At 43.2% G+C, this 26,335-nt stretch overlaps 1 protein-coding gene across 3 annotated transcripts in view; it reads left to right on the forward strand.

Annotated features, from left to right (window-relative positions):
- Positions 1–26,335, forward strand: part of PARVA (parvin alpha) — a 153,291-nt gene that overhangs the window by 74,136 nt on the left and 52,820 nt on the right. The window lies entirely within an intron of this gene.

Here is a 26,335-nt window from a genome sequence, read left to right on the forward strand (position 1 = left end):
TGTAATAAACATGATAGCTAAAAACTTAATATCCAGACACTTTGGGGGAGTTTTGTAAAAATCTGAAAGGGCATAATCGAGACTTCATCAGACAGATGGCCAAAGGATATGAGTGAGACAATTCACACAAGAGAAGCATTCTCTGTAAACACATCCCGGGGAAGTAAGTTAATAAATTCAAGTTAAAACAACTGTGAGTTACCACATCACACCTACTACATTATCAAAAATAAAGAAAAGACATAAACTCTAACATGGAAAGCACTTTGTGGAAACAGACACACTTAAACATTGAAGAAGGCATTATAAATAATCTCTTTTTTTCTTTTAAAGAACAGGGTGTTAATATGCAAAAAAGATCACAAAATCAGTCTTCGCCTCTGACCCAACAATTCCACTTTTGGAAATATATCCTAAGGAAACAACATGGGTAAAAAAAAAAAAAGCGTGTGTGTGTGTGTGTGTGTGTGTGTGTGTGTGTGTGTGTGTGTGTGTGTGTGTGTGTGTGTGTGTGTGTGTGTGTGTGTGTGTGTGTGTGTGTGTGTGTGTGTGTGTGTGTGTGTGTGTGTGTGTGTGTGTGTGTGTGTAGTTTTACAAACACTGAAACCACCCAAATAACCAATAATTGTGTGATGACTTATGTTATAATAGATTAAGATAAATGAATATTATATCATTAAAATATCAAATAGTTTCACTTTATAAATATGTGAAGGGATGTTTTAAATGTTAGTTGACAAAGATACAATGAAACTTTATAGCAGTAATGATTGTGGTCATGTAAAAGCTGGTCTTGCCCAATTATAAGGATCAGATAAATCCAAATTTTGCAGTTCATTGGTTTTCTATGATAAAAGTATATTCTGTGATTTCTGGCCCATTGTTTCCTTATTGTTGGTTTTAGACTGAGTGTAGCCAAGGTTTCCATAAAAACAGAAAAATAAGAACATGGCTATGATGCCTATAGGTCTGTAGATTAAGTCTGAGGCTTGAAGGCTGGCTGCTTCTTTAGACAGATCCCCACAGGGGATGGGTAGCTGCTTTCCAGTGCTGTGTTGTATGCACTGATACTCTGTCTCTTTTTTCTGTGTCCTTTAGGACATTTATGTGACTGATGAATGCCCAGGCACCTGGCTGTAACAGGTGATGAGAGGTTCCTTCTATGTGTTACTCAAACCCAGTACTGTCACAGTTTATACTTGACTGTACAAGTGCTTCAGATCTATCCATATAAAGATCAATCTGATGACCCCCCACTACAGGGAGAAGTCAATACAATTTCTAGTGTATATTTTTTGTAGTAATTTTAAAAGCTTTAAATGCTGATCTGCTAAAAATAAAATTAGGGAGTGGGGGGAGGAGAGAGTTCATTGTGTGAATTTGAGTTTCGCAAAATCCCTGCCCTGTGTCCCTCTCGTAAGCACACAGCCTGTGTGGGCTGGTGTGTAGCCTACTCTGCTATCTGCTGGGGCAGAGGGGTCAGAGCACATGGCCGAGCTCCGAGCCCTGCAGACAGTGTCCCGGTCTGTTTGGGTGCATTGACTTCCTTCTGGGAAATCCAGAAGTCCTATAAAGTTATAATAATTATTTGTACTCAGATCCCTTGAGAGAGTTCATAGAATTCCACATTTCATCTTCTGTGTGACCTGAATTTTCATAGTGAAAAAATATGGGAGAGGAGGCTGAGGACAGTTTGTGTGAGTGCTCAGATTTCAGTTGCTACCTCTGAAAGTAGATGCCATGTATACTACTAAAATTTATAAAAGGAGAAATAAAAAAAAAAAAGAGAGAGAGAAGAGGATAAAAACCCTGTAGGGATCCAATCACCCATTAAAAAGAGCACCCCCAGTAACACAAGTTTCAAAGTCAGCAGGATCACTGTGGAGGTCTCTACCTGATCCTTTGCTGGCTTTTTGGACTTAGTTTCCTCATACAGAATAAGTTAATGATGATATCTACCTCTTGGGGTTGTTGTGAGTTAAAATTAAATAATTGTGTAAAGCACAGAAATTAATGTCTGCTACAAAATAAACCTTCAATAAGCATTAGTTCTCTCTTTCCCACACCTGCCAGGGTATCTTGGGTATGGAAGGTGTTCAGTTTATAATATATATACATTATAATTGAATCATATGTGCAGGGCTACAGTTTGATTTACCTACCATACAATAGAGATAACCAAAACGCAGAGAATCGGATTTGCTGTTAGTCATATTGGGGTATGGCCAGTTACCTACCATGGAAAGAGAAATGCAGAGCAGGATGGGACAGCATGAAGATTGCTGTTGGTGATGATGCAGTGTGGCCAGCACAGGTTCAGCAGGCTTTGGTCACCATTCTGAAATTCCACAGCAGCTAGGAAGGGTCCAAGGCAAAGTGGTAGGATGTTCCAATGGGTAGACCGAGTACAGCAGCAGGAGCTGGGGGGGGGGGGTACACAAATGTCCAGAAAAGCAGGTGGCAGCCTCAGGACATTCTGGAGTTTTAGCTGCAGGCACTAGGCAGGGGTGCTTGCACAGGGCTCTTAGACAGGTATTCATCAACAAGGATCAAGACAGAAGCTCAAGAACCTGGGTAATGGACTGTGACCCTGTCCATTATTGGAATGAGGCACTGTATAGGGGTTAGATGATGCCGTTGAACCCAAGACAGCCTCAGGTAAAGATGCGTCCTGGAAACTGAGGCAGGACTGAGTTACAGATCAGGGTCAGATGGACCCTGCCATGGGATGGGGTGCAGCAGCTGGAAGCCAGGGTGGGCCAGACATTGTCGACCTTGAAAGCAGACTCATTGCCACTGGGTAAAATCTGGACCCAACTCCACAGATGTCAGTGCACCTTGTTCCGAAGTTCTTCAGGGGTGACCTGGAAGGTTCCTTTCCCTGCTCTCTTCTCTCTCTCTCCCCCTCCCTCTCTCTCTATACATATATATATAGAGAGAGAGAGAGAGAGAGAGAGAGAGGGAGGGGGAGAGGGGAAGAGAGAGAGGGTGGGGGAGGGAAGAGGGAGGGAGAGGGGGAGGGGGAGAGAGGGGAAGAGAGAGAGGGTGGGGGAGAGGAGAGGAGGGAGGGGGAGGGGAAGAGAGGGGAAGGGAAGAGGGAGTGGGGGGGAGAGGGGAAGAGAGAGAGGGTGGGGGAGAGGAGAGGAGGGAGGGGGAGGGGAAGAGAGAGGGGGGGGAAGAGGGAGGGGAAGGGAAGAGGGAGTGAGGGGGGAGAGGGGAGGAGAGAGAGGGTGGGGGAGGGAAGAGAGGGGGAGGGAGAGGGGATGCGGAGGGGAAAGGAAGAGGGAGGGGGAGAGAGAGAGAGAAAGAGCTGGAAAAGATATATTTATATATATCTTCCCATCTCATCTAAATCAGTGTGAATTGACATTTAGCTAAGAAGCTTTATCAGAATTTTGATAAGAGAGGGGAACTGTACCTAATGGAAAATTATATTCAGTATATTTTAGTTGCTTTAATTTGGGTTTAGTATGATGTTTAATTTGTTTTGAAATTTCAAATCTCAGTAAACAGATTTTTATGTTTATCAAAAGGGACATAGATTTAAAATGGTCATGAAGCACCGTGTAAGGACCTCTCTTCTGGGCAACTGTCCCTGGCTTTGTCTGGGCCAGCTCCCTTCACTGACTTGCTGTTGCTCTTTTGCTCTTGACCGCAGATTCTAGCTCTGTATTGTTCTTTTTTCCTCTCAGTACATTCAGTAGTTCTCTATGAGGACATTAGGCAATGGCTAGAGACATTTTTGGTTGTTCCTCGACTGGGGAGTGGAAGGATACATTTAGTGGGCCGAGACCAGGGATGCTATAAACATCGCACAGCACACAGGACAGCCCTCCACAAGAAGCATCCAGTCCAAAGATCAGTAGTGCCTCTGTTGAGAAACTCTGAGCTCCATTATAAGCATATTATGAGCCAATGTGATATCTTAAGATTCTGCTCTCCAGATTCTTGCAAAACAATAATCACCACTAGCAACTAACATTTATCAAAATCTTCCCATGTGCCAGGCATCATTCCAAACCCTTTCTACATATTTATTCGTTTAATCTTTTTCATTAAGAATTGTTGTTATCCCAGTTTACTAAAACTGATCAGTATGGGAAAACTGGGACATGAGAAAGTTAAGTAACTTGCCCAAGTTCACACACCTAGTAACTGGTAAAGCTATTCACGAATAATAAAAATAGTAATAGTCGTAGGAGCAGCATTTTTATTAACTTTTGTTATCAAGAGCTTAGTACACGTAGATTCATTTAGTCTTTACCAGTACCCCATGGAATATATATTCTCCTAAAACCCATTTTGGATACGCAGAAACTAGGACTCAGGGGAGCTTGGCTTATATTCATGAATTTGTATATGTCTTAAATTAATGTTTCCCCCACTGTACTTTAATCCCAAGAATGCAAGGACCTTGCTGCTCTCCTGTACCCCATAGTGACCCCACTATCCAGCTCCAGGTCTGGCAATAGTGATCACTCCTTAAGTGATTAAGGGAAAAGGGAATGAAGTGTCGGGGTGTTGGGTGCCCGTGGACGGACCACTCGAGGCCTAGCTGTGACTTGGCCAATATGCCATGTTTTCTTTGCCCTGGTGCTTTCCTGTGGTTCATTCCCTCCTCTGGACCTCAAAGCTGTCCCATGAGAGGATCTGGTCCTCATCACCATACAGAGCCCCAAGACTGATGGGAGCTTATTGAGAGCTCCCCGGCCTCTCTGGAACTTGTCAAAATAAGCTGGGGCATCTGATCTCTAGCAGCTAAAAACTCATGACCATGTTAAACCTCAGATTTTCGGGCACCTTCTAAAGTCTTTATGACCTGCTTTCAGAGAAGGGATGGGCTTTCTTGCAGCTGGATGCTCATGTCATTACCTAATGAAATTTGATGACACATGAGGCTAGGTAGAGATACTTTATTTTCTGTCTGATATCTGGATATTTTCAGAACCTAGATAATTTTATCCTATTTACATCAAACATGCAGGTAACTCTAGACTTTTATATCTGTATTATTTCTGGGGAGGTATAACATGATTATGAATGACAGTAATTGACATTACATGCTTTAATTAAATTTTCTTTGCTGTGAATCAAAACCTTTTAGTTCAGTCCTACAGTGCTATTTCTAGATTTCTCTTTTACATACTCTAATGCATTAGGCAGTTGGTATGACATAAATTCATTTTTATGAATTCTGAATTCCATAGATTAAATGAGATAATGTGTGCAAGGGGCTCAGCTTAATACCAGTTACATAATAATTATTAATCAAAAATGTTAGCTGAATTTGCATACTCTGTGCCTTTTAGCTATTGGCTATTTGAAGAATATTGTGCTTTTTAGATGATAACCGTAAAGCTGATGGTTATAAAAAGAGCATCCTTTTTAAATGATCATGGGCACATCCCAGGATTTCTTCTTCTAGGACTGTTACGGGGTCTCTGAGGGCTGAGAGTGTTTATTCATTTCCAAAAGAGAGAAGTACCCCAGGGAGTCCCCTGAAGTCACCACCCCTCCCCTACCCCACCCCAACAAAACAAAACAAAATCCCTCATCCATTGTCTAGAGCTACCAACCTACTAGAGAGAACTGAAAAGAACGGTCTAGGCATCAGTTTCTTCAGGCCTGACGCTCCATCCTTTCATTTGGGTACACAAAGCACCTTGCCTTGGAAAATGCTCCTTGAGCACCTCTGCAGCACTGTCTCCCAGAACAATCCACACCTTGGTATATAGGGTCAGACAAGAAATAAGGGTCTCCTTCTTGACTCTGGCCATGGTGCCTCCTTCTAATCCAGAGATTTTCCCTAGAACTGACTGGCAGTGACACCATCTTTGTCTGCTGGTTCAATCTCTCCCCTTCCCTCCCCTGGGGCAGTATGACTTTGGCACAGAGTCCTGAAATACAGACCACAGAGGTCAGCATCACTGCCGAGTCCTCCAAGATCCATCATCTTAGGAACTAGTCCTGAATCTCCACAGGGGTACTCCACCAGAGCACAGATGAACTGGCCCCAGCATCTGAGTAATCCATTTAGCACAGCACCAGTGCTAGGTCATCTCCCAGCTTCATCTGCAAGTGGAAACAAGCATACAGTACTAGGGCCTGCCTTCCTGGCAAGGCTTTGCATTAAACTAACCAGCCAGTAAACCCAAAGGGCCACAGTGACATATATTTAAAAACAAGAAAACTTTCTTCTTTTCCTTAATTCACGCCTAAGATTACAAGCTTGTGCTTAGAAATGTGTATGGAGATACTCTCACATCATTATTTATGTGAATTTAGGTCTTCTTCCCTAATAGGATGGGTTCCCACCATACAATTGAGAAAAAGCTTTGAGGGCACAGCATGTCTTCTCTATGTCCCAGGCTGCCGGGGGGGGGCACCCAGCTGTGCCCACAACTTGCCTCTACCTGTGCAGATGCTCATGACCTAGGGTCTGTGGGTGGGCTAAGAAATTTCAGATGACCCCCAAATGTGACTCATTTCTCAGTGGCCGCAGCATTTAACCCCTTGAAAGTACTCAGCCCAGCCTTCACCCCTGCCCTGCTCTGACAGGTAACTTGAGGTATATACACTCACTGAGCAGAAACAAGCAGGCACTCCAGATTTCGGGTTGCCAGGAGGCAAGAGGCAGAATCCTGCTTGCTTTGCAGCAGGTCTGTGAGTCTCAAGTGGCATCATATTAAATTATATAGGCAGCCACTTGTTCTCAACTGATGCACTGAGCTGAGAGTTGCACCGAGCAGGCAGCATTCTCCTCAGGAAACGGTTGAAAAGAGCCTATAGTTTCACAGACCTCCAGACCTCTGAAAACAGGCCTGAAAGTAGAAGGGTTCAGGATACCCCAGGCAGAAGTCAGTTCTGGGTAGAAGATACCATGATCGTGGCTGAAATCTTATACCATGGGCTGCGGGGCACTTTGCCCTAAAGGTAGGTCAGAACCTGGACAAAGTTGAACGTAGTGGGGACAATTGTCCACTGGGGGCACCCTGGCCAGCTTCTGGCCTATCTCTGGGGTTTGGGGTTCTGAGATGGTGGGTGTCCCCCTCCATTTGCCTCTAGAGATTTTTCATATCAACGTGACCTGCATTAGCTGGGGCTCTGTTGTTAGAGATTGCTATGGAGGCGTGTGTGTGTGTGTGTAAGTGTAAGATGTTTAGGGTTGGGGGTGAAATGAAGAGGAACAATAAAATAAAGGGGTGAAGAGCGTATGAAAGAAAATACCTAGTTTGACTGTCTGCTGTCCTGTGCTCCTACATAATGGTAAATATAAGCATGGATTCTGAACCTATACAAAGAAGCTCTTAGCCTCTGTGAGATATTAGCCTGCTAAATGCTTTTCCTAGTACCTAACAGCCAACGTTACTCCATAGCTGGAGCAGAGAGCGTGTTGTAATTCTCATTAGTGACAGAGTATGAAAAGGACAAATACCTTACTTTACGAGCTTGTAATCAGTAATGCCTAATGGGCCCTCCCAGTTCTCCCACACAATATGGAATAAGTAGATTAAAACAGGAACTGAGATGGGTTTGATGGGTGTGCATGGAAGCTCTGGCCAGATTCTCCACCCAGTGTCCACCCAGAGGTGAAGCATGGCTTGAAAATTCATGTTTGGTTGTATGGCTGGGCTGAAATGCCTCCCTGTGGATTTTGGCAGGTTAAAGGTTACATGGGTTTGGGCTCCTTGATCCAGGTTCTGAAAAGTCTACAATTAATACAGGAGTAAAAAGGTGGCTGTGAGCAACCCTCGCCCACATGGGAGCCCCAGGGTAGGCCGTGGTGGGTGAGTCCTCCTGGCTCCCCTGGGATGCAAAGGCGAGACTTGGCTCCTCCCTGGGGGACACAGTGCTTTTTTCATTGCAGATTATCAGCCCTTCCTAGCTGGTGCACTCATGTTTGCCCTCTAGAAAGGCATTTGTGTTGACAGTAACAGCCCTAGAGGATAGCAACTCGGGGAAAGCAGGAGACTGCAGACCCAGAGGCTACAACTCCCACTGGAAGCGCCTAAGCAAGGCCAGTGTCTGTCCTTAGACTTGGATGGCAGGTGGAGCAGATGTGAAGAGAAGGAAGATGGCAAGAGGGTCCTGGACTACTACAGATGGAAAAGTGCTCTTTCATTGTTTCATTTATATTTCTGTGCAGACTGATAGAGATGAATATTTTCCCCAATATTTACTAGTTATTTATAGTTTTTTTTATATCAATTGCCTCTTAATATGAACTTACCTTAGGGGCTTTGATAGACTTTTATTATGGATTTTGATAATGAAGTCATTACATATTAAGAATAGTAATCCGTGCTTGCTACATTTGTTGATATTTTTCTTCAGACTGACATTATTCTTAGTCTAAAAAGTTGCTTGCCCTGACCTGCCTCCTTATTTTACAAAACAAGCCTGTGGTTTATTTCTGCTCCCCTCACTGAGATTCCAGTTCTAAAGTACCATTAAATAAAAACAAAAACAAGAACTCCTGACTAGGGAAAATTTTTCACATATACAAAGGTGGAAAGAATAGTGTAATACACACACAGTGCGCCATCAGCCACTTCAGCGATGACCAGTCCATGGCCTATCTTGCTCCATTTGCACCTCCCATCTGCCCCTCCGCTCCCACCAGGAGATTATTTTGAAGTGAATCCCAGAGATATCACATCAGTATACATATTTCAGTTGTAGCTCTTAAAAATAAGGATCGTTTTACAAAACACAATTATGTTACATGTAGAAAAAAATTTAATAATTCCTTAACATTTTCAGCTATTCAGTCTTGTAATTTTGATTGTTTCATTTATTTGTTATCTGTTATTTTTACAATTTGTTGGAGTCAAGATCAAAATAAGGCCCATGCACTGCAACTGGTGGATGTCCTCTCGTGTCTCTTTATTCCTTGAAATATTTTTATTGAAGAAACCTGTAGAGTTTCCCACAGTCTAGATTTTGCTAATTGTACTAATGGTGTCATTTAACATGTTCCTCTGACCGCTGCATTTCACAAAAATTGATGGATAGATCTAGGACTAATTGTGGTGTACCCCTTTGGGGAGGGTGGGGAGACATGACTTCTGGTTGGCTCTCTCTCTGTGATATTAGGAGCCGTTGATGATCATTGCCCAGATAATTCATTCATTAGGGGTTTCCAAGTGGTGATATTCTCATTCATTCCACTGTCATTTATTAGCTGAAAGGCTTTATAAAGATAAACTTTCCCTCGTTGAGTATTTGTTCAGCCAGAAGTACAGTTTGATTTAGAAAGATAGGATAAATGTTAGATTCTTTCCCTTATTTAGCAGTTTTCAAAATGAGTGGGTTTCCTAGCATCCTCTAGAGGTGACTAGTGAGGTGTGTTGTGTTTGTTTTCCTAGTGTCATTATTAACTCATGGATTTAAATATATTTGGTGTGTTTCACTACATTGCTGATATTATCCTTATTGCTGCTCAAATTTTTCCGTCTTTGGCCAGTGGAAGCCTCTTTGATACGACCCTACCTAGTAGGAATCCATAGCTTATTGGTTTCTGGCAATAAGATGTTCCAGGCTCATCAGATATATTTTCTGCTCTGTATATTTTCAGATCTAGAATCAGCCATTTCTCCAAGGAGTCTTGATTCCTTTTAGTGAGAAATGGCATTAATATTTAGAGACCACAACCCAGGTGCTATGGGTATTGAGCACCATTTTTTCCCACCTCTTTCCACCACTGAAAATTCATTCAGATGCACCACCGCCCATTAGAACACCCACGGCCAGCACCATACGGCCTCCACCTTTCCTCAAGTATCCACTTTCCAGATTCCGTAACACTCATAACACATTCCTTCTCCAACCTGCCTGGGTATTTGGACCATGCCACTTGCTCCAAAATGTCCTTCGGCATTGGAAAGCATTGTGTGGGCCTTTTCCTGTTCCCTCTTTCACCATCCTGTCTCTTTTCATTCCATTTGAAACCCAAGACAAGAAGACAGATGATAATTTCTTAAAGTCTCCTCCTCCAACTTTGTTTTTGAGCTATGTTGGCTTGCCAAGACATTCTTACTCCATTAGTCACCTCTGAGCAGTCCCTCTGTCTCTCCCAGTACATATTCGCATTGCTAGGGATACATTGAGAAAAGGTGGACAAAGGGTAAACAAACAGTTACCGAATGCTTACGAAGGCATGTACTACAGTGCCAGGCATTTTATGTGTGTTGTGTCATCTAAGCTTCATTACAAACCTGTGAGTGAAGTATTATGATTCCCATTTTAGAGGGGGGGAAAAAGTAAGCAGCAGAGCTGGGATTAATCCAAAGTCTACTTTTCTCCAGAGCCCAGGCTAACTCTTACTGCCTTATCATGGTAGTACATGACCCATGAAGACTTCTGTTTGGATGCATCCACGAGGGAACCCTTTCCCAGCCATCCTACAAACTTGCAAAACTCTGCTTTTCTTATCCTGTGACTCCCCATTGCTTTCAGGATTAAAGCCATCCTTCATATGTTCTGGCTTGTATGGCCTTGGCTTAACTCTCTAACATCCCACAATTGCATTGCCCTCCAACCAATCTTCCCGCAGATATGCCCTGTTTTCAAGTCTCCATCCCTTTTGCATGTCTTCCTCCCTCTTTACCTGGTGAACTACTAATTCCTCTTTAAGAAGCAGCTGAAGCATCTCCTCCTTTGAAAAATCCTCCCCGATTTCCACTTTTGGGTGAGTTAAGTGACCATCCCTGGGCTCCCATACAGTACATTGCGGTACTCTGGGTCGGATTCTTATTCTTCCCTTTGACCCCAGGACCCAGCACAGTGCTTGACCCTGAAAAAATGCATATATGAGTGAATGAATGAGTGGTACCAGCCATCCCACACTTGCTCACTTGAGTAAATGTTACCCTCTTTGAAATGGTCCTTACAGTTTCTTGTGGTCTTTACCACTCTGGGCTTCTGCTCTAAGTGTTTGCCCTGGGCCTGGAAGATGCCGCTAGAATGAGGCTGCCAATGCATTGCCTTGCATGTATTTGAGACTCAATAATTATCCATTGAGTTGAATCAAATGGAAGTTTGTACAAAAGGAAGCTATAGTAGAAGCATCAGGCATGCAATCAGCAGCACACCGCACAGACAGTTAAAGCATCGCTTTTTACTGTAATTTCTTTTAATAGGTTCTCTGTACAGATTTGCTGTCAACATGGGTTGTTGGTTTAGAAAAACAAAACAAAACTAGGGAGCAGCAATGGCTCTTGTGCTGCGTGATGACTGTCAGCATTTTGCCATTTCCAGTGCAATGGTCCACAGACTTCCAGTTTAGGACAGGGCTTCGTCATTAATGCTGAGGATGTCTAAATGAAAAGCAAAACTGCTTCTCACTTCATATCTTGAACTCCTGTGCTCAGCACCAACACCCAGTCGCCCTTCTGCTCCCTCCGTAGCTCCCTCATTCCTCCCCCATCCTTCCCCCATCCCCATTCCAGCTTCTCTCTTCAAAGCCCACATTCACCAGCAATTCCTGTTCTGACTCTGTTGGAGAGGGTGGAGATGTTGACGTGGCTGTAGGACTCTGCTGCACCAGGAAGGCTGCTCGGACCAGTGCTGCCGTACTATGCATTCATTCAGTAAATACTTATTAAGCACTTATTATATGTCAGGGGCTGGCAGGACAGCAGTGGGCAAGGCCTCAGTCCTACTGGAGCACTCAAAAGACTGGGGGAGACAAGTGTTCTTCAGATATGCACACAGATGTATAATTGCAAACTGTGGTGAGTGAGATGGAGAGAAGAACAGAGTTCTGTCCATGCAAGGTCTGACATGGCGTTTGCCAAGAAGCCCTCCCCGGTTCCTGTGGGCAGTGCAAGGCTTGCCCTGGTGTTCCTTCAACAGCTGGAGCTAGGCCAGGGTCGGCCCTTAGCCTACTCAGACTCTGGGCTTGCATGACCCTGAGCTCCCAGGGCAAGGTTCATTCTTTCCTAGAGTAGTGTATACAGCAAATGCTCAATCATTTTTTAAGCATGGGAGGAAGGGAGAGAGCACATTTTCAAGTCCCCATTCTGTCAGATGAAAGGGTCATCAGCTTCCCTCAGTGCTGTGATCACAATGATATGATGAACTAGTTCTAAAACTTCAGCTCTGTTCCCAGGAAGAAAGTGTCTCTTCCCCAGAAGGACTGTAAAGGATAAAATAATGGACAGAAAGCTTTTGGCACAAGGCCTGGCCCATGGCAAGAGCTCAAGGCAGGTTAGAGCCCTTCCCCTACCCATAAAGGTTTTCCCAGGACAGAGTTATGCTGTGAGCTGCCCACCAACCTTACCTGTCAGCCTCTCAGACTAGCCCTGAGCAAGGCCAGGGACAGGACTCATGTCCAGATCATCTCAGGATCTCCAGCATGGGTAGGTCATAGAGCCTGGACTAACAACATGTTTAGTTTTGAATGGCATTGGCCTAGTGTCATAATACAAAGAACAGGATTCTGCAGCGCATCCATTCTTGGTTGTTTCTTCTTTGGAGGAAAACAGCATGTTCTCTTTCCAGATTTTTTCCCAAAATTACATTCTCTTAACTCCCACGCAGTCTCCTGGAGAGAGAGGAGGAGGACCCCTGCCTCTGAACCCCTGGGTAGGCATAGCAGATAGTTTTGTACCCCACATCGTATCCCCCAGCCACCTCTGTGTCTGCCCAGCTGTGGTAGACGGTGTGGTGTACATAGCAAGAACTACCTTAATCTCACACCTCCACTTTTCTGTCCCAGGGCTCTAGCTTCTGAGCCCCCTCAGCCTGCACATGCTGCAGCCTGGAATTGCAGAGGGATAGATCGCTGGTGGTAACTTCAGCTGATGGGGCTTCCTCCTCAGGATACTTTCTGCACAGTTCCTCAGAGATCCCCTGTAAGAATTGAGCCCCTGTCACCCACAGGTGACCAGCTCAGTAGTGTACCTTTACTCTTTTCCCCCTGGCTCTCTGTCTCACTCTTAGCCCCTCACCTTTCTTGGATTTCTTCCCCACTTTCAAGCAACTCCAAACTAAGACATTGGAAAAAGGAGACAGAAAACTGTTACACTCTTCCTCTAGGGATCTTTTCAGGGAAACCACTGAAATTTTCTGAATGTTCACTTCCTTATCCATGAAAGAGAGAGAAGACAGCATATGCCCTGACTCTCATATAGGACCATGCGTTTCGTTCCCCAGAGGCCCCTATTCCTTCATCTGCTGGTCTGCCTCCCTGGTCACCCACTCACCCTTCATAGCTGGCAAATGACTCAACCTTCAAGTCTCAGCTGCCTTCCCCTCAAAACTGGAAACTACCTAAGTATCCGACAGTTATGTAATGGTTAAGTAAGTAACGGCTGATGTGTACCTTTGATAGAGATTGAGGAAGCCATTTAAAGTGATCTTTTTGGTGGCATAAGGAAATACAATGAGATTATGTGAGGTGAAAAAAGCAGGCTAAAGAACCATGTGTACCTGGTATGTTAAAAAAAAAAAAAAGATGTTGTGTATATAAAACATAGAAAAGCTTGTGAGAAAACATAACATGTTAACAGAGTTTATCTCTAAGCAGTAGAATTATTCTCTCTTAGTTTTTTTATATGTCCAAAGTTTTCTTAAACGAGCATGTTGTTCTTTGATAGCCAGAAAAAAATCAACCAATTATTTAAAACAAACAAAAATACTGCTCAAATAGCACCTCCTCTTTAATCTGTCCTCACGGAAGCTGAGCCTCCAATAGACTGACCAGGCAGCCCTTTGGGCTTAGTATGTGCAAGATTATTCGCCATTAAACTTTCTCCTGGCTTTACACATGAATGCAGCAGTGACAATGTTCCCACACAGCCCTTTGGGCTTAGTATGTGCAAGATTATTCGCCATTAAACTTTCTCCTGGCTTTACACATGAATGCAGCAGTGACGATGTTCCCACACTTCATAACAAATGTGGTTTGCAAAAATGGCGTGATATGTATTTGCAGGCTGTCTACAGAGGTATATATTGTGTTTGGGGAGCACTTCCTCTGCCTAACCTAATAAGCTAAACATTTTCATATGAAAAATAAAAGCTGTTCCATAAAATGGGGACAACATACAGTGCAGTGTTAGGGGTGTGCACTCTAGAGCCGGCAGTCTCAGGCTCAAATCTGGGCTCCACTTTTTAGCTGTGTGGCTTTGGTCAGGTTACATAACCTCTCTCGGCCTCATTTTCCTCATCTGTAAAATGTGGATAACACTTAGAGCCCAGCACCTCCACAATTGCTCACCAGCTGCACTCTTCTTCCCATGGAGGTTACCACTTGGGAATTCAGGGAGACTAGGAGGTGATGTGGCACTTTTTAAGTGGCAATGAGCCACTGCAGAAATACACGACTGGCTGTTCAGGATAAAGAATAAGGATATAGACATGCAGGTCAAAGAGTCACAGAAAAAGATGAAGAAAGGAAATCTGGCTCAGGGGACACACAAAGATGGAAGGAAGCAAGTGAGGAGAGAGGCCGTGCCCTCGCCTGGGGCCTTGCTGGTCTCCTGGCCTCCAGCAGGCTCCTCTTTTGCTCCCTCCACCCTGGAAGGGCACTCTGCTCTCAGGGCTTGTTCAGAACCATGTGGAGGCCCTTATCACATTGCACTGTAGTTTGTGTAACACAGCCCCCCTCCCTCGCCTCTAAAGCATTCTCCAAGTGCTTAATGAGTGCTTATCAGGTTCCTTGCACATGCTGGGCTCTGAGGACCACCAAAGCTAGCTGCCCTTCAGGAACCAGCCAGCCTCAGAAGGCAAGGCTGTATTTGTCCTTGTATTCATAGCTCCTGGCCCAGCTGCTGGCACCAGAGATGCCCAGACATGCATATGAATCAGTGAGATACGTAGTGCCAGTTCTACCCTGGCCGTCCTTGGTTAGGTCACTCATTGGAGCCACAATTCACATGTAATAAGCCAGCTTACCAGATCAAGTTCTATGTTCTCCCCGAGGCTGACAAATGCATAAGGTGTGTGGAAACACACAGATGCACACCCATGCACACCAGCTTGGCGTTTTCCATAAAAAAACCTCCCAAAATGGCACAGCCATACCACCCATTGCTTAAATAGGGGCAGACCTTAAAACCAAGGAAATGCTCTGGTTCTCAATCTGAAGAGACAACAGGGCATAGCATGGCAAAAGACAAAGATCAGTGATGGGTTGTTCCCTGGCACCTCTGTGTCTGTGCAGTGTTTAAATTTTTTTCCACGGCTTACTTGAGACTCAACCAGTATTTCAGTTCAGATTGTTTTGACTGCCTGAAACCAGCCAATGGTGCTTCCCTCTCCCTCCGTGCTTACTAGTAATTGGAGGGCAGCTGCGGTCACGCATCACGTGCTGGGCTGAGCAGTGAATAAATGCCAAGGGACCGTTTGCTTGGTAGCCTTCCAACTCTGCAGAGACTATAAAACCCACCAAAACGAAGCCTGGTGGAAACTGTGAGACTCAGGTCTATAGATCCTGCTGTCAGCTCCCATCACAACACCAGCCTATAGGTTCCCTTTTTTGGCTGCCCTCCAAAGGCCAGATGTCAGACCATGGTGACTAAATAGCTGTGTCAAGTAGAGGAGAGTGTGGTGAGACCCTCACAGTCTGCTGAGGCTACCGAGAGCTGGCTCCCCTATTTACCTGATGCCATATATTATGGCTGCTGAAACTAGTATCCTTTTTCTTACAAGTAATAAAATTCCTCTTGTTTAGGGGACTGGATGGGTGGGGTTGGGATTTTGGCAATCTCACGTGGAAGAAAGTTGAACCCACATGTTATAGGGAAGGGTGAGTGTTAAGAACAGAACCTGCCTCCTTAACCAAAAAGCTGTTGTAGGCAGAATAATGACCCTTCCAAAAATGTCTATGCCCTAATCCCTGGAATCTGCAAATATGTTACTTTATGTGGCAAAGGGGAATTCGGTTGCAGGGGGCATTTTGGTTGCTAATCAGACGAACCTAAAATAGGGAGACTATCCTGGATTATCTGGGTGAGCCTAGTTTATTCACAGGGTATATAAAAGTGGAAGAGGGAGGCAGAAGAGTGTTGAGATGTGAAAAAGATTCAACCCCACTCTGCTTATTGCTGGCTGTGAAGACAGAGGAAGGGGGCTACAAGCCAAGGAAGGTGGGCAGCCTCTAGAAGCTTGAAAAGGCAAGAAAATGCATTATCCCCGAAAGCCCACAGAAAGGAACTCAGCCCTGCTGACACACCTTGACTTTAGCCCAGCAAGACCCATATGGGACTTCTAATCTACAGATCTATAAAGATAATAAATCTGTATTATTTTAAGGCTCCAAGTTTGTGGTAATTTGCCACTAGAGCAATAGAAGACTAATACAAAGGCCCATGGTATAAAGACCCCCATCAGGGACCATGGATAGATAAAATTTCCAGAACAATTACAGAGAAAATCATTAAAGAAATCCTGAACCCTCAGTGATGGTTCCTTGTACTAGTGGGACAGACACCTTACTGAGAAAGACCTTACCAGGCATCCTTAAGTTATGAGGAAGCTCTGTCATCTCATCTTAGCCCTGGAAACAACAACAAAACTGTGCACTTTCTTCCTGGAAATTTGGGTTCTCAGTTGGGAATGAGTACAGCTTGCACTGTAGGACTTCAAAATGATCTCTGTTCTTTGCCTCCTGTACAAATTACTTCTACAGCGCTCAGCTAACGTTGGATAAATTGCCACTATCTCCTTGGTGATGGGAGGAAACACATGCGTCTCTTAAAATCATGGACATTCCCCCCGTGAACACTTCTTTTTTTTTGAAATAATAGCAAAATTTTTAATACTGTTTTTACAATAGTTTTAGATTTAATAACATCTTACATTAGCATAGTGAATTTGTTCCAATTAATGACCAGTATTGATAAATTATTACTAACTACAATCCATAGTTTATTTAGATTTCTTTAGTTTTTACCTAATGTACTCTTTCTGTTCCGGATACATTATGTTTTGTTATGTCTCCTCAGGCTCCTCTTGGCTGGGACAGTTTCTCAGACTTACTTTGTTTTTGATGACCTTGACAGCTTAGGAGTACTAGTTAAGTATTTTTTAGGATGCCCTCCTATTGGAATTTGTCTGATGTTTTTCTCATGATGAGGCTAGGGTTATGGGTTTTTAGAAGAAAGATCAAAGGTAAAGTGCCTATATTAGTCTGTTTTCTGTTGCTTATAACAGAATACCTGAAACTGGGTAATTTACAAAGAAATGGAATTTATTTCTTACAGTTTTGGAGGCTTGGAAGTCCAAGGTCCAGGAAACACATCTAATGGGGGCCTTCCTCTTGGTGGTGACGCTCTACAGCACCGTGGGGTGTCACACGGTGAGCATGACACAAGCAGGAGCTCTTTAACATGCTCACTTGCTCTCCTTATAAAGCCACAAGTGCCACTCCTGTGACAGCCAACTAAACCATTAAGTTATTACTCCATAAATGGACTACTGCATTCATGAGGTCATAGTCATCGTGATATAATCACCTCTTAAGGGCCCCATCTTTCAACACTGCTGTAGTCTGATTTCCCACCCACTGAACACTGTTACAGTGGGCATCAAGCTTCATTGAGCTTTGGGAGGACATTCAGTCCACAGCAGTGCCATTTTCATCATCACATCGTATCAAGAGCACATACCATCAACATGATTTACAACTGCTGATGTTGACCTTGATCACCTGGAGGAGGTGGTGTTTGTCAGGTTTCTCCACTGTAAAGCTACTCTTATTTCCTCTCCATGCAATACTGTTTGGAAGAAAGTCACTATGCACAGCCCACATTTAAGGAGTTCTGAGTTATGCTCCCCCTTTGAGAGCAGAGGATATACATAAATTATTTGGAATTTGCACACAATATTTGTCTCACCAATTTAGTAATGTATTCAGTTGTTTATATCAGAATGCATTCATGAATATTCATTTTATACTTTGGGTTATAATCTATTTTGTTGCACATATTGTTCCAAATTTGACCAGCTCTTTCAGTTGGTTCCTGTGTCCCTTTGACATGCCTGCATCTCTGCGTCTCTCTCTCTTTTTTTTTTTTCTTTTTTTTTGTGGGGGGGAGTACTTCCTTAGTTCCTGGCTCTAGGCTCATCTTGTATATTTTCTCTCCAGTCCTAGATTAACCATTTTTTCCAAGGAGCCTTTGTTCCTTTTATTAGAAAATGAGACTAGAAACCAAATCACTAGGTACGTTCATTGCTACTAGGGTGTCATTTCTTTTAGGCCCTCTCCGCTATCACAGCAGGGAGATTCGTCTGTGTGCACTAATCATGTGTAGGCACATATCTCTAAATATTTCTATGCATAACCATTTCTATCTATATTAAGCTAAACCTGAGTTCTCACTGATGTCTCCAGCCCTAATCCATTACCACATGGATCATTCTACGCTTCTCCCCTTGCTTGTCTGTGACCTCCCCCTCCAGCAGTGAGAAACCTGGCTCCTACCATCCACCATCCATTTACTCAATTGTTCAATTCCAGTGTACGTATACATATAGCAGTATCAGGATTGTTAACCCATACCCCAATACCCCATGGAAAACAACTTTATCAACTAGAGTACAATGCTTAGGTGCAGTTCCTTTTGCCTTTGGTCTGTGGACTCTACGCATATGCAAAGACACTTAGGTCATCAGCATTTCCCTCTCTACCTTCAGTAAGGCTTCATACATTTGTAGTACAATTAGATTCTACTGTCACAATCTGTGTTCCATCCTTGGGTCCCCCAACCTGCTAAATGAGTTTTTAAAATTTGCTTATGTTAAGGTTTACTCTTTGTTCTATAAAGAAGTTCTGTGGGTTTCACGAATATCCTGTATCCACCCTTACAGTATCATACAGAATAGTTTTACCACCTTAAAAATTTTCTGTTCAACCTTCCCCCCAAGCCTCTAACAACCACTCATTTTACTCTCCATAATTTCACCTTGTCTAAAATGTCATATAATTGGAATCATACAGTATGTAATATTTTCAGACTAACTTCTTTGACTTACGAATATGCACTCAAGGTTCTTCCATGTCTCTTCATGGCTTTATAGCTCATTTCTTTTTATCATTGAATAATATTCCATCATATGGACATACTACATTTTATTTATCCATTCACCTACTGAAGGATATCTTAGTTGCTTCCAGTTTTAGGTGATTATGAATACTGCTATAAATATTCACATACAGGGTTTTGTGTGAATATACATGTTCAAATCAATTGAGTAAATACCTAGGAGCATGATTGCTGGATTATATGATTAAACTATAGTTTTGTAAGAAAGTACCAAACCGTCTTCCAAAGCTGCTGTACCATTTTGCATTTCTACCAGAAGTGAATGAGACTTCCTGTTACTCCACATCCTTGTGGAGTAACACTGAGTGTTGTCGGTTTTTGGATTTTAGCCATTCCAGTAGGTGTGTAGCAGTATCTTATGGCTGTTTTGTCATTCCCTGAAGAAAAATAATGATGAACATGTTTTCCTATGCGCATTTGCTATATGTACATCTTCTCTGATGACATGTCTGCTCAGATCTTTTGCCCATTTTGTAGTTGAATTGTTTTCTTATTGTTCAGTTTTAATAGTTCTTCATATGTTTTATGTACAAGTTTTTTTATCAGATATGTGTTTTGCAAATATTTTCTCTCAATCTGTGGCTTGTCTTTTCATTCTCTTAACAGTGTCTTTCAGAGTAGAAATTTTAATAAAGTCCAACTTATCAACTTTTCTTACATGGGTTGTCTTTTTGGTGTGTCTGAAAACTCATTGCCAAACTCTAGATCACATAGATTTTCTCCTATTTTTTTTTTCTAGAATTTTTATGTTATCGTGTTCTATACTTAGTTATGTGATCACTGAGTTAAGTTTTGCAAATGGTGTACAGTCTGTGTCTAGATTCATTTTTCTGAGCTATAAAGCCATGAAGAGACATGGAGGAACCTCAAATGCATATTCCTAATTGAACAGATGTCCAGTGGTTCTAGCACCGTTTGTTGAAAAGACTGTGTTTTCTGCATTGAATTGCCTTTGCTCCTTTGGCAACTATCAGTCAACTATATTTGTGTGGGTCAGTTTCTGGGTTCTCTATTCTGTTCCACTGAGCTACGTATCTGTTCTTTCACCAATACCATGCTGTGTTGAGTACTGCAGCTATACATTCCTGAAGTCTGGGAGTGTCACCCTGCCAGCTTCATTCTTCTTCAGTGTTGTGACTGCTCTGGGCCTCTTGCCCTTCCAAATAAACTTTAGAATCAGTTTGTTAATATCCACAAAATAGCTTACTGTGATTTTGACTGATAATTGCATTGAATTTACAGATGAAGTTGGGAAGGATTGACATCTTAACAATATTATATCTTCCAATCCATGAACACTGAATATCTTTCCATTTGTTTAAATCTCCCTTGGTTTCTTTCTTCAGGGTTTTATGATCTTTTGTACATCGGTTCTACATATATATTGTTAGATTTTTGCCTAAGGATTTCATGTTTTTGTGTGACTTTTGATTTTGTACAATATCAATAAATGATATTGTATTTTTTATTTCAAATTTCAATCATTCATTGCTAGTATCTAGGAAAGCAATTGCCTTTTGTATATTAGCCTTACATCCTGCCACTTGCTGTAATTGAGTTTTGGGGATTTTTTTGTTTCTTTTTATGTTTGATTCTTTGGGATTTTCTACATAAGATAATCGTGTATCTGCAAACAAAGACAGTTTTATTTTTTCTCTCCCAATCTGTATCTCTTTTATTTCCTTCTCTCATGTTATTGTACAAACTAGGACCTCCAGTATAATTTTGAATAGGCATGGTGAGAGGAGACATCTTTGCCTTCTTCCCAGTCTTAGGGGCAAAACATCCAGTTTCTTACCGTCAAGTAAGATATTAGGTGTAGTTTTTTGGTAGATGTTCTTTCAGGTTGATTTTTCACATGGAGAAAAAATGTTGAGACTTTCAGACCAGACAATGTAGTTATCTGTAGCTGCCAAGAGCTTCTGTGGGGACCCTTGAGCCATTTAGAAATTAAGGGAGCTTTAGTAGCTTTCAAGAGGACCGGAAATTAGCCACTGGCATCCTGATAAGCATCTAGAGCAGCCTAAACATCTGACTGGGGCCCACTGCACTGAAGGAGAAAGAACATTCTGGCTATTTTCTTACCCTCCCTTAGTACGGTTTTTTGCAACACATGGTACAGGGAGTGCTGGGGAACAGATGAATTCAAAACCCTTAATGCTCTAGACCCCACCTACTTATCTGCCCCTCTGTTCCTTCCCCTTCTTTCCCCTGTGTGTCCCCGATATTCCCTGTGCTCAGAATAATCACCACTCTCTCAACACCTTCCCTATTCTTTCACAAGATTTGCCTTTTGTGGTGCACCTGTGTTGGATGAAAATTTACATTTTTTAAGGTCCAGCTCAGATGTTCCCTTTCCTGGGAATCTTTCCCAATCTTCTCCATCATCCCACCTGAGCTCCCACAGCCCTCTAGTTACCATGTGTCAGCCTGAGTGCAGCATACTGCACACTGTGTTATGGCATCCCTCTCCCACCACCAGTGAGCAGATAAAGGCAGGCCCAGGGCAAATCTCCAAGCCTGTGTCCCTGGTGCTGGCATGGGATGTGCTTCAGACGAGGTGCCCAGGATGGTTAGTAGTTGAATGAATGAAATTTACTGGCCTTGCATAAATGGTCCCTTTTTTACTTTTGGAAACCTCTGTCCATTCTCCTCTTCATACTTGTTTTCCCCTGGCGTTCTTTGAGTCCCAAGACCTGTTCTGGGGTATAAGAGATGCCTGTATCTATTCTGCTCCTCATGGAAAAAAAGGAGGGGAAATTACCATTCGTTGCAGACCTACTCTGTTCGCCTGTCTACTTTATAATCCCTCTGTCCCCACATATCAACTAGGGAGTCCCAGAAAACACCTACTCTACTGGCTTAAACAATAAGGGAATTTATGTTGTCCCCTATAATAAGAAAGAAAAATAAAGCTAGAGTGGCTTCAGGGGTGGCGCCTTAACAGTAACAACAAGAATCCCTTTTCTTTCTTTCTTCTCTTCCAACTCAGCATATTAGCTTCTATCTCGGGCTAACTCACCTCATGGCTACAAAATGGCTGCACACATCCAGGCATAACATCTTAACACAATAATGATTAGAAGGAGAAAGATGCCTTCTTTTCCTTGGGCCTCCACTTTAAATGGAGGAGAACTATTCCTAGAAGCTCCTAGAAATTTCCTCTCACAGCTCATTGATCAGAATCGTATCACATGACAGTCTTGAGCCAATCCCTGCTACAGGGATTGAGATCGTCATGATTTAAACCAGTCGAGATCTCACCTTGAGGTATAGGAGGGAGAAGTGTATACTGGAACAAAATGAGGGTTCTTTCAGCAGAGAAAAAGAATAAGTATTGGAGAAGAAACCAGCAGTGACAGCTACGCCCTTGTTTTAGAGGGAATTGTTTTATACCAAATTTCAGGGAGGTTAAGTCACTTATATAAGGTCCCATAGCTGGTAAAAATAGAACAAGGATTCAAATCCAGCCTTTTCAAACTCCAAAGGCCATCCCTGTACTTTTGGCTTCGCAACCAGACCCCGACACCCTTTCCTGGAAAATACAGCCTCCCTTCTCGTGGTGAGCGCTTCAGGAGTTGAGGCAGTCTCCCTGCTTTCCCAAGCCCGACCTTCAGCTGGGCATTTAATCTGTTTATTAAGTTATGACTAATGCCGCTGTGAGACACTGAGGGCTGCACATTCAGACCTAGTTTTAGATTGTTAGAGGAGGTTCGGGGGATAAACATCATATTCATATTCTGTGCTGAGGAAATTCAATTGCAGCTCTTTCTCTTTCAGAGCACAGGGATTGGCAAGGGGCTTCTGCTGGGTCCTGCTTTGGTTTAATAGAAATGAAACCTCCAAAGCAGGCGGGTTGTTTGGGGAAAGTGGCCACTAATGGGGCCCCATGGGGCGGGGGCCAGGCCTGAACTGGGCAGTTTGCATATTCACTTTTACAAACAGTTGGCTGAGAGTCAGCAGTTAATGGAATGGGAATGATGTTCCTGTACCAAATCATTTCCTGAAAAAAACATTTCCAATTGCAAACATATCTCAGCCTTTCTTCTCGGGTTTGTTATGTCTCTGTGTGTGAATTAAAGAGGCAGTCCAGAGGGAATGTTTCTGAGGGTTCTTCATCTGAAAACATTTTTAACAATGATCTACAGGTAAAAAGAGATCCCATTCAGACTCACCTTTAGGAGTCCTGGCTGCAAATATTGCATTTCTAGTCACACTTTAGAGATGACCTTCAGAGTCACATATTGCCTTTGGCTATACAATGGTCTTGGGACAGATGCAGCTTTTCTTCTCTTACAAACTGTAAATGTATTTTTTCCCTGGGGACAAGGTGAAATCCTTTGCATCCTATAAACTACTTTGGCAGGGGCTGGCTAGTTAGCTCAGTTGGTTAGAGCACAGCCATATAACACCAGGGTCACAGGTTCAGATCCCCATACCGGCCACCCACCAAAAAATAAATTAATAAATAAACTGCTTTGGCAAATTCTTCCTCAACTCATAACCTGTGTAGTGGAAGGGTGGTTTCAACAGTTTTATTTATTCAACAAATATTTCTTAAGTGCTTACTATGCTTGAGGTATTGTTTTAAGTAATAATAATGCAGCATATGTTTATATAGCTCTTACCAGGTGCAGTCTTCTGAATACTTTATATATGTTCACTTATTTAATCTGCTCAACAACCCTAGGAGGTAGGCAATACTATTATCACTCCCATTTTGCAGATAAGGAAACTGAGGCATAGAAGTTGAGGAACTTGCCCAAGGTCACATAGCTAGTAAGCAGTAGATCCTGGATTTGAATCTAGGTGGTCTGTCTCCTGACCACTATACAATCTGGCCTCTTTGGGGATGTAATAGTGAACAAAAGAGAAAAAGTACCAGTCCTCGCACACTTTACATTCTGATGGGGGAGATAGATAACACACATAATAATTATTTCAGATAGTTGGTGAAAGCTATGAAGAAAATGAAATAGGAGGAGGCAGGGGGCTAGTCAGAGGGTCTTGTAGGTCATAGTAAGGAGTTGGGGTTTTAGTCAGAGTATGTTGAGAAGTCACAGGAAATCTTAAAACAGGAGAATGTATGATCCTACTTACATTTTTATAGAATGTTCTGACTGTGCTTTGGGAAGTGGGGGTGGGTACAAGAAGCAGCAGTGGACAGGTTTGGAGTTGGTTCTGGCTGGTTGTCCAGGTGAAAGATAATCTGGCTTGAAGCAGGATGGTGGCAGGGAGATGGTGAGAAGTGGTCAGAGTCAGGTCCTGGTTTGGAGGGGGAACCCACAAAACTTGCCAATGTATTGGATGCAAGAAAAAAGGAGAACTTAAAGATGATTCCTTGAATTTTGACTAGAACTGTTGTGTAAACAGTGGTGCCATCTTCTGAGGAGGATAAGAATAGGAGAACATGTTTGTTTCAGTGCTGTGATGGTGGGTGTGAGGGTGTTGAAAATCACAAGTTCTGTTTTGGATTTGTAAATTTGACAATGAAGAGACATCGAGTCAGCCATTAGATGTGTAAGCCTGGAGCTCAAGCTCAGGCCTGGGCTGGACACTTAAACGTGGACATCAGCAGCATTGAGATAAATGGGACCACCGAGGACACCATTCAGTTGCACCTCCTGTGGTGGAAATGTTCTACATCTGTGCTGGCTGGTAGAGTAGGCAGCAGCCACCTGTGGGCCACTGAGGGCTTGAAGTGTGGTTGGTGCCACAAAGGACGGAATATTGAATTCATTGAAATTCATATAGCTCACGTGGCGAGTGGCTGCTGTGTGGACAGTGCAGATGTAGGGGGAGAATGTAGCTGGAGAAGAGCAGGTCTGGGGCAGGAGCACGTTTCTCCACTGGCCAGTAAACTCAGCCTTGCATCCACATTTAAGCGTGACTTTATTTCCACACCCACTGCACGCACAGCGGAGCTTGATATATAAGGGAAATTGTGCTCCCTTGCGAGAAATAGCCTGGAAGAGAAGCAAAACTGCTAGTTTTAGGGGTGATATTAAATTATACAAGTCTAAGGAAGCAGTTCTTAGCTGGAAAACAAATGTGATCCTAAACTTACACAACCATTGAAGCTTTGAAGGTGTCACTTACAATTTTCAATTATGTTTTATGGAGGAGCATTCTATGGAATGGTGGGTGTCCGAATTTGGAGATTCAAGACAGCAACGGGCTGATGTCCCATATGAATGTCAAGGGCCCACAGCAAAGGGACTAAATATGCGCTTCATAATGCACGCTGTGTCTCTGTAGGGTAGAGCGTGTTTTGCTGTCTTTGTTAGGCAGTCTCATTCCCTGTCCAACTACAGCTATCAGTGAGCTTGCTGATGTGAAAGAACTCTTTGTAAGGGGCTGCCTTGTGCTTAAGAGTTCATGCAAGTCTTTGTTGGCAATTGGTGAGGCCAGAGTCGATGAAAAAAATAATAAAATGGAAAGATGGGACGTAGCTTTTATTAAGGTCGATTGCAGCTGCCCTATTAGCTCTTTAAGAACCTCTTGGTGACCAACGCCTTCAGAGAAAATGGTCTTTCTGTGCTGCATTGGCGAAAAGTAAGGGAATTGAAGTCATTGCTTTTAGGAGGGGTAATCCAAGGTCACTCACCAAGCATCCATTGCACAACTGGTTTTGTAGTGGGAATTTCTTTTACTCAGACTCCATGTGGGGGTTGGATACCTGGAGGAGCGCAAGCTGGTCATGTTTAGTGGTCGTTGACTTTTGTATTTTTCTTGAGGAAGGTGGAATTGTAGATTTCTATGATTTGAAAACTATAAAAGATCATAGTGGTCATCCAGTTGAACTCTATTTTCCGCTGAAGAAACAGACCTAGAGAGGTGGGGTGCCTGGCCCTAGGTCCCATAACTCGCCAGTACTGAAGGGACAGGACCAGAGCCCAGGCAAGGGGCCAGGACTGAGACAGTCCTGGGCAGCAGCTGGTTTTGAGGGAAGGAGGAAGGGCACATAATCAGAAAAGCATCCTAGGGAAGCCAAAGCAGGAGAGAAGTCAGAGGAGGACTGAACCGAGGGTGGAAATGGCTTACAACATAAATGTAGCCTTAAATTGGTGACCTCACTCACTCGGCCAGCAGACAGTGATTGGGCACTCACTGTGCACCAGACAGTAAGCCTAGAAGGAGGGGCTAGCAGGGGGCAGACAGCAGAGGCTTAAGAAAGGAGTCATTGCCCACCTCTCTTGTTCATTCCGAAATCTGTCCTGAGAGGAGGCAGATTTCTGTGCTGTTAAGACCTCCCTATTTCTCTGAGGAAAGTGACAGTTGGA

The sequence above is a fragment of the Cynocephalus volans genome, chromosome 4, assembly GCF_027409185.1.
Source record: "Cynocephalus volans isolate mCynVol1 chromosome 4, mCynVol1.pri, whole genome shotgun sequence".
Lineage (NCBI taxonomy): Eukaryota > Metazoa > Chordata > Mammalia > Dermoptera > Cynocephalidae > Cynocephalus > Cynocephalus volans.